Consider the following 7,463-nt stretch of genomic DNA (forward strand, 5'->3'; position numbering starts at 1 on the left):
CTCTTCTTCTTCCTCTTCCTTCTGTTCCTCTTCTTTTTCCTCTTTCTCTTCCTCCCCTTCTTCTTCCTCTTCCTCCTCTTCTTCCTCTTCTTCTTCCTGTTCCTCCTCTTCTTCCTCTTCCTATTCTTCCTTTTCCTCCTCTTCCTCTTCTTCTTCTTCTGGCCTAAAGAGTTTCATTCCAGCTGATTGTGAAAGTTGAAAACCTTCTGAAGGGTTTCTCATGACGTAAGAACAGCTGGACCACACCTCCTCCTCCTCCTCCTCCTCCTCCTCCTCCTCCTCCCTTCATGGAGGTGAAGTCTGTTGTCTAAATGTCTAACCCTAACCCATTCATAAGGAGTGTTCACTCAAACTGATTCATTTTGATGAATGTTTGAAGCTGTTTTTGCAAATAACAATAATAATAATAATAATAATAATTAAAGCCACATTATTATTGAGATTATAGCCGACATGGTTGAACAGTCAGCCATAAAAAAACATGTCCATCTCCTTATCAACAGCCGTTACCACACACACACACACACACACACACACACCCCTACATACACCTACACACACGCACACACATCATTATTACTTTTATATCTTTTAAACACACACACGCTCGATTTTGTTATTATTTTTCTGGCTCAGGTCTTCGGAGGACGGTTAATGAGACGTTACATAACTGTGGGACAAAGGTCTGTGATGAACAGCACCATGGCCTGGAGGTGAGACGGGAAGACAGACAGGAAGATGGCAGGAAGACAGACAGGAAGACGGGCAGGAAGACAGGCAGGAAGACAGACAAGAAGACAGACAGGAAGACGGGCAGGAAGACGGACAGGAAGGAAGACAGACAGGAAGACAGGCAGGTAGACAGGCAGGAAGACAGGCAGGAAGACAGGCAGGAAGACAGGCAGCTGCAGAGAGAGAGTGTTTGTGAGTTTATTTCTACAGAGCAGCGCCTCAGAGACGCTCGCTGACCCACTGAAACCTGGACTGGACCTTCAGCTGGACTCCACCAGTCTGTGAGAGGCTGCTGTTCCCTCGCTGTGGAGCTTCATTGGTCCCTGAGGGACGATGGTTGTTTTTAAACAACAACACATGTTGCTCAACTTTAGATATTAGAAACAAAGCAGATGTTTGGTGAGATAAAAATAAAACCTCGGGTACAACAACAGCCAGACATGCAGGACCATATGTACAGAGAGACGGAAGCAACTTAAGATGACTACGTACAGTTTAGGACTAGGCAACTAAACCAACAACAGTTAGGTCTAGGCAACTAAACCAACAGTTAGGACTAGGCAACTAAACCAACAGTTAGGTCTAGGCAACTAACCCAACAGTTAGGACTAGGCAACTAACCCAACAGTTAGGACTAGGCAACTAACCCAACAGTTAGGTCTAGGCAACTAAACCAACACCAGTTAGGTCTAGGCAACTAAACCAACAGTTAGGACTAGGCAACTAACCCAACAGTTAGGACTAGGCAACTAAACCAACACCAGTTAGGTCTAGGCAACTAAACCAACAGTTAGGACTAGGCAACTAACCCAACAGTTAGGACTAGGCAACTAACCCAACAGTTAGGTCTAGGCAACTAAACCAACAGTTAGGTCTAGGCAACTAAACCAACAGTTAGGTCTAGGCAACTAACCCAACAGTTAGGACTAGGCAACTAACCCAACAGTTAGGACTAGGCAACTAACCCAACAGTTAGGTCTAGGCAACTAAACCAACACCAGTTAGGTCTAGGCAACTAAACCAACAGTTAGGACTAGGCAACTAAACCAACAGTTAGGACTAGGCAACTAACCCAACAGTTAGGACTAGGCAACTAACCCAACAGTTAGGTCTAGGCAACTAAACCAACACCAGTTAGGTCTAGGCAACTAAACCAACAGTTAGGACTAGGCAACTAAACCAACAGTTAGGACTAGGCAACTAAACCAACAGTTAGGACTAGGCAACTAACCCAACAGTTAGGACTAGGCAACTAAACCAACAGTTAGGACTAGGCAACTAAACCAACAGTTAGGACTAGGCAACTAAACCAACAACAGTTAGGACTAGGCAACTAAACCAACAGTTAGGTCTAGGCAACTAAACCAACAACAGTTAGGTTTAGGCAACTAAACCAACAGTTAGGTTTATGCAACTAAACCACCAACAGTTAGGACTAGGCAACTAACCCAACAGTTAGGTTTATGCAACTAAACCAACAGTTAGGTTTATGCAACTAAACCACCACCAGTTAGGACTAGGCAACTAAACCAACAGTTAGGTTTATGCAACTAAACCAACAGTTAGGTTTATGCAACTAAACCAACCGTTCATAAAACCACGTCTGCTAGTTGAAGGTCCTGTTGGTTGGACCCGTCCACCGATAGTTGTCTTTGGATATAATACGTCAATTTCTCTGACGGTTGCTTCGTCATGTGGATGCATTTAATTCATGTGGATCCTAATTTTGTTTCTGTTGTCATTATTTTTGTCCTGAGCAACCAATAGATTGCCTGTTGTGAGTATTGCATGAAGTGCCGTGATACTGAGGATTCCCTGGATTTCAGCTCCTCTCCATTTCACTGGAGGTGAATGATGTTATCTGCGTTGCGATGTCAGACTTTAATATTAATACCAACTGAGAGCTGCCTTTCTTTAAATCATACATTCCATGAAACAGTAACGTTTTAATTGAAAGCTGTCAGGCCATCGTGGTTCAGTAACTGTACCCAAACGCAGGTTTTGGCAGAGGATGAGTCGGTGCCGACTAAACCCCTCACATGTGAGACATGCTGTTGTTTTTACTGGCATCCGCTACACAGTCAGTCAGTCTCTCTGCAGCTCGCTCTCCTCTAATGCATTCTCTCTCTCCATTTAGCTACACATCACCATGCGCTCATTTATTCATCACTCCATTTTCTCACTTCCCCATCACTCGCAGCACCTCTATTTCTGTCCCGGTCCCGGGCAGCGCCGCCAGGAGAACCGAAGGCAGAGCTGAAGCACGCTTCGCTGAGCGCCCTCCGGTTTGGAGACGTCGCGCTTCGGCTGAAACTCCTCAAGGTCTTAAACCAGAAACTCAAATCGCTGGCATCCACCATGCATGGCGTGAACGCTCACGAGTCCGGGTCTCATTCCAGGCACCTCGTTAGCGTTTTCACCAGTGATTTTTGGTGAAATGAAGGTCGGCCGCTCGTCGCGAGACGTGAGCAGATAAGAGAGGACAGACGGCAGCTTGTCTGTCCGTCTGCAATCATCAGTCTGACACTAATCCTCAGACCGTGAGGCTCAGAGCGTCCAGCAGAGATCCAAAGTCCCAGAACCCAAGAATTCGCTTCCAGTCAGGGAGTGATTGTCACCTGTCCGTCGGTGGAGGAGCTGCTTCTGTGGCTGCAGTTTGTCTCTCTGTAGCTCCGAGTTTAAATAATCTATAAGTACCCGTCCTGTTCTTCGTCTTCACGTCTTTGTTTGCTACCGAGTAACCAAGTAAAACACCTTCCTGACAGACACCTGGGGGTTCACAAACTTAAAAATGAAGATTTGAACAGAAGTTAATTTCTTAAAATGTCACACATAATTACTTTCGTTTCACGTGTGTCTGTTGTTATTTCCCGTCGCCCACCTGCAGCTGCATTCTGACATTTAGACAATGTTGGCATTTGGAAATCACTGATACTGAGAAGATGATTCTGTGGTTGTGAGGCAGCAGAGCACCTTTTGAGGAACACATCAGAAATAGTTTCAGTAATTAGCCTTGAAGCCGACCCAGCGGCTTTGGATTGAAATCATCGTTTTGACAGAAACCTTCTCGTGCGGCGCTGTTGTTGCTGCCGACAGAGCAATGAGCAACGTGACATCTCGTTCACGATCAATTCTTAATCAGCGCAGTAATGCCACTTTTTAAAGTTTCATGGGCTGCGGGGGGGGGGGGGGGGGGGGGGGGGGGGGCTGCTGCTGGAGACTCGTGACGTCTTTGTCTTGTTGGTTTTACTGTGCTTTGAAGGGTTGCCTCCACTAAATCAAACTCTAGATGTTTGAGGCTCTGCTTTGGTCTCCACCACCGTCTCTTTAGCTGCTGAATGCCCCATAGCGGGTGCTGTACAACCCAAACCGGCTTTGACAACCAGCGGAGGTACTGTACAAGCTCCCAGAGACCGGTTCTGCCTGACACAGAGCCGGAGTTATTAACGCTACGTGGACCCTGCTGGTGAACTGTACGGAGCCTCATCTGGCCCCAGAGGATGAACCCCACCCACACAGTTGTAAATATTTGATCTCTCTTTCTCTCTCTCTCTCTCTCTCTCTCTCTCTCTCTCTCCACTGTCTAATTTGTGTTAATAATTAAAGCACTGAGGGGCGAGTGAGGAGAGCTTTTTAAGAGAGCGCTGAAGCAGGTAAACACTCTGTTCACCTGCTTCAAAGGGTGAACTTCATCACCGGGTTTAAAGTCAGCGTTCTCACGACGCCATTTGTTATTCCAGCAGAAATGTAACTCAGGGAGCCGTGGCGTGCTGCCTTCAGGGTCCCCTGCTCTCCTCCCTGATTAAATTTACAGCACCAACCCCCCCCCCCACCATCTCCCTGATGCACTCTACTCCTCGTCACGGTCACGAAACGTCAGCGAAGAATGCGATTAACCCCCGGTTAACGCCGTCGTGTGAGACAGAGTCACCGTGCTCAGCGGTCAGAGGTCAGAGGTCAGAGTCCTCCTCAAGGCGAAGGGTTGGTGTGACTGTATTATATTAAATCAGCGTTCACGGGACTTGATCTTCAACAAGCACACAAAGCATCGGAAATGGACAGGATTTTACTTTAACATTTGACACCAGAGCATGAGGCTGAGGTTGATCCCAACAGGCAGAGAGAGCGGTCCTCTCTTCAAACCTAATGAAAGCACTCAATAGATAACACGGCGTCCGTTAACACCCAGCGTTTCTACCGAAAAGCTTCTCTATTAATCCTTGAGTTCTGACAAACAGGACTGAATGAATACACATTCCTAAGAGCGTGTGAGCATTTTATTTAAGCGTGAAAGTTAGCTAAAACCACCTTTAGATTGGTATTGATCAGAATCTCTTCAGGAGACAAGTGAAGGGACGGCTTACGTTTCCTTCTCCTCGTCTGTCTCGACCTCGGACCGGCTGCTGAGCTCCCGATTGGTCCAGCGAGACGTCGGGGTTTTAATCCGTCCCTGGATACATTCAACCTGTGAAGCTGACCTCAGATGTGTCGCTGGCCTGGATTTGTGATTCGACTCGGAGCGTTTCATCTCCCAGCCGCCAGTAACACTACATGTCCGCCCCCCCTCTGTCCCCCGTCCCCCGTCCCCTTTGTGCAGCGTGACTTCCTGTGTTAAAGCACCTCGGGGAGACGGAGCTGTTGTCGCCTCCGTCTGACTCCTTTCTCCTTGCTCCACTTCCTGCTCCGTCAGGCTGCAGACGGATCAGGCCCCTCTGATCTCTCTGCTGACGTCCACGGCTCGTTGTGGCTCCAAATGGAAAAGAAAGACCGCTAACCTTTAAAAAACACACAACAACCCAGAACCTCTCCAAGGTACAGGACTCATCCGTTTTCCATTTCTGAGAAACTACAAAATAACTACCAACTAGTTCTATAAACTAGTTGGTGGCTCAGTGGGATTAGTTTGAGCCACTGACGTGGATGACCTAACCGGTCTGCTTCACAGAGAACAGACAGAGGACCGGTCCCCCCCGTCCGGTCGGTTTGACCGGGTCCATCAAACCCCGGTGCGGACCATAGCATGATCTCAAAAGCCCAACTGATAAGTCTGCTGATCGTAACAGCTGGTCTCCATTATGAAGTGTGTGACGGACTAATGCGCCTCATGCCAAGTCACTCATCCACCCGGTTAGGAAGTCACTCGGCCGGTTAATGAACGCAGCACTGAGCAGGTCCACGTCACGTCTGGCTTCAGAGCAGAGGTTCTCTAGCTGTGAGGAACAGGAACTTAGTTTGGCTGCTTTAAACCGTTTGTACTCAGCGGCTCAAGGACAGAACCGTCTCTGAGGTCCATCGTGAAGACGGTCCTTTCAGCTGCAGAACTCCACATTTCTTCAGCATCACAGGGATCCAGTGGTAGTTGTTGGTACATCCATCAGGTTCACCGCAAACAGGAAGTGATCCCAGATCATTCAGCGCTCTTTTCATGGAGACTGCTCGGTCCCAGAGAACAGGACTTCTGCTGCTGAACGGCCTCAAAGGGGAATAGAAGTGATCAGTCAGAGCTTCATACACCTCTGAGGACCGTCGTGTGATTCCACTACAGAGTCCGCCGCACTCGGGTCGCTCTGGAGTGAGCGTGATCGGTGGCAGCTCGTCCCCGGAGAGAGATCCAGTCAGTGAAGCCTCTTGACAAGAATTCATTGCAATGAAAGTCTTCTTTGACTCGGTTCCAGCTGCGCAGCGCAAAATGTAAGTGTGAGTGGCGTCTGTGCTGTGATGAGGTTGATCCGACCTTACAAAGTGAAGCGATGTCGTTCCTTTTCTCCCCATACATTTGTGACTTTGCGTATTTGAGTGTTTTGTGGGGATGTTACCGCCCACGATAATTAAAGTCACAAATCTGTAGCTGGAGTCGTGAGTGAAGCGGTTCCCGTCGCAGTAAACCGAACCCGCCTGCTTCTCCGAGAGCGTCTGGGGGAAACAGCACAGCCCACCAGCTGTTTGTCACGACAGGAAAAGTAGTTAAAAGTTGACACTGAGCCTTTACAGCATCGCTCCCTGCAGCCTGACTTTAGCATGCGGCTGCAGAGACAAGATGTCAAAACTGGAACCATCTTAAATTAGCTTCTTCCCGAGCCGCCTCTTCTCACGCGTGGCCTTAAATCAAGTCCCGTTGTTTCTGCAAACAGGAAGTGTGTGTGGCACAGAGACGAGGCCTGCTTTAAAAAGTAGTCGATGGTGTTTATTTTTTATTTTTGTTTCCTATGAATCCTTCACAGTAAAAGCCCCAGTTGTTAGCTCCGCCAGCTTGGTGATGAACACGTTTTCCCGTAGAAGTCCACCGTTGTTTCGTGAAAACAGAAGCAGGTTTGTCCCTGCTCTATTTACATGTTCACGTCTTGCCTGTAGTGTGAATTGGAAAGAAGTGGAAACCTGCTCCGTCTCTCCGTTCACGGAGTCGTCGCTGTGCTCCAGAAGACCTTTTGTGAGGTGGATTTGTGAAGCGCCGCCTCGCTGCATCGCGTCTGTTTTAGTCCTTCTTTCCTGGCGAGAGCGAGTTGGCAGCGCCGCCGATCCTCTCAGCTCGACGCCCTCAAGCAGCTTGATCGATGGATCGGCTCACTGGAGCGCGTTTGTTCCCACGTGAGTGCGCCTGACTTGCAGATTTTGCAGTTTGGACTGATTGTGAGCGCGTTCACTTCCCCGCTGGTGCGAGTGTGTTTCTGTGGAAGCATTCCGGTGCTAATGTCTGAGAGCGAACTGACTTTACCCCCCCGAGGCCGGCCGGA

The 7,463-nt window shown here is 48.4% G+C and overlaps 1 protein-coding gene across 1 annotated transcript in view; it reads left to right on the forward strand.

Moving 5' to 3' along the window:
• Positions 1-257: 257 nt before the first annotated feature.
• npy2rl (neuropeptide Y receptor Y2, like) overlaps positions 258-7,463 on the forward strand; it is a 24,205-nt gene continuing 16,999 nt past the window's right edge. The window contains 1 exon segment of the mRNA XM_068713092.1: positions 258-293. The gene's annotated coding sequence lies outside the window, so the exon portion shown is untranslated.

The sequence above is a fragment of the Cebidichthys violaceus genome, unplaced genomic scaffold (assembly GCF_023349555.1).
Source record: "Cebidichthys violaceus isolate CVI_PGR_0920_01 unplaced genomic scaffold, fCebVio1.0.p SCAF_19, whole genome shotgun sequence".
NCBI classification, from domain to species: domain Eukaryota; kingdom Metazoa; phylum Chordata; class Actinopteri; order Perciformes; family Stichaeidae; genus Cebidichthys; species Cebidichthys violaceus.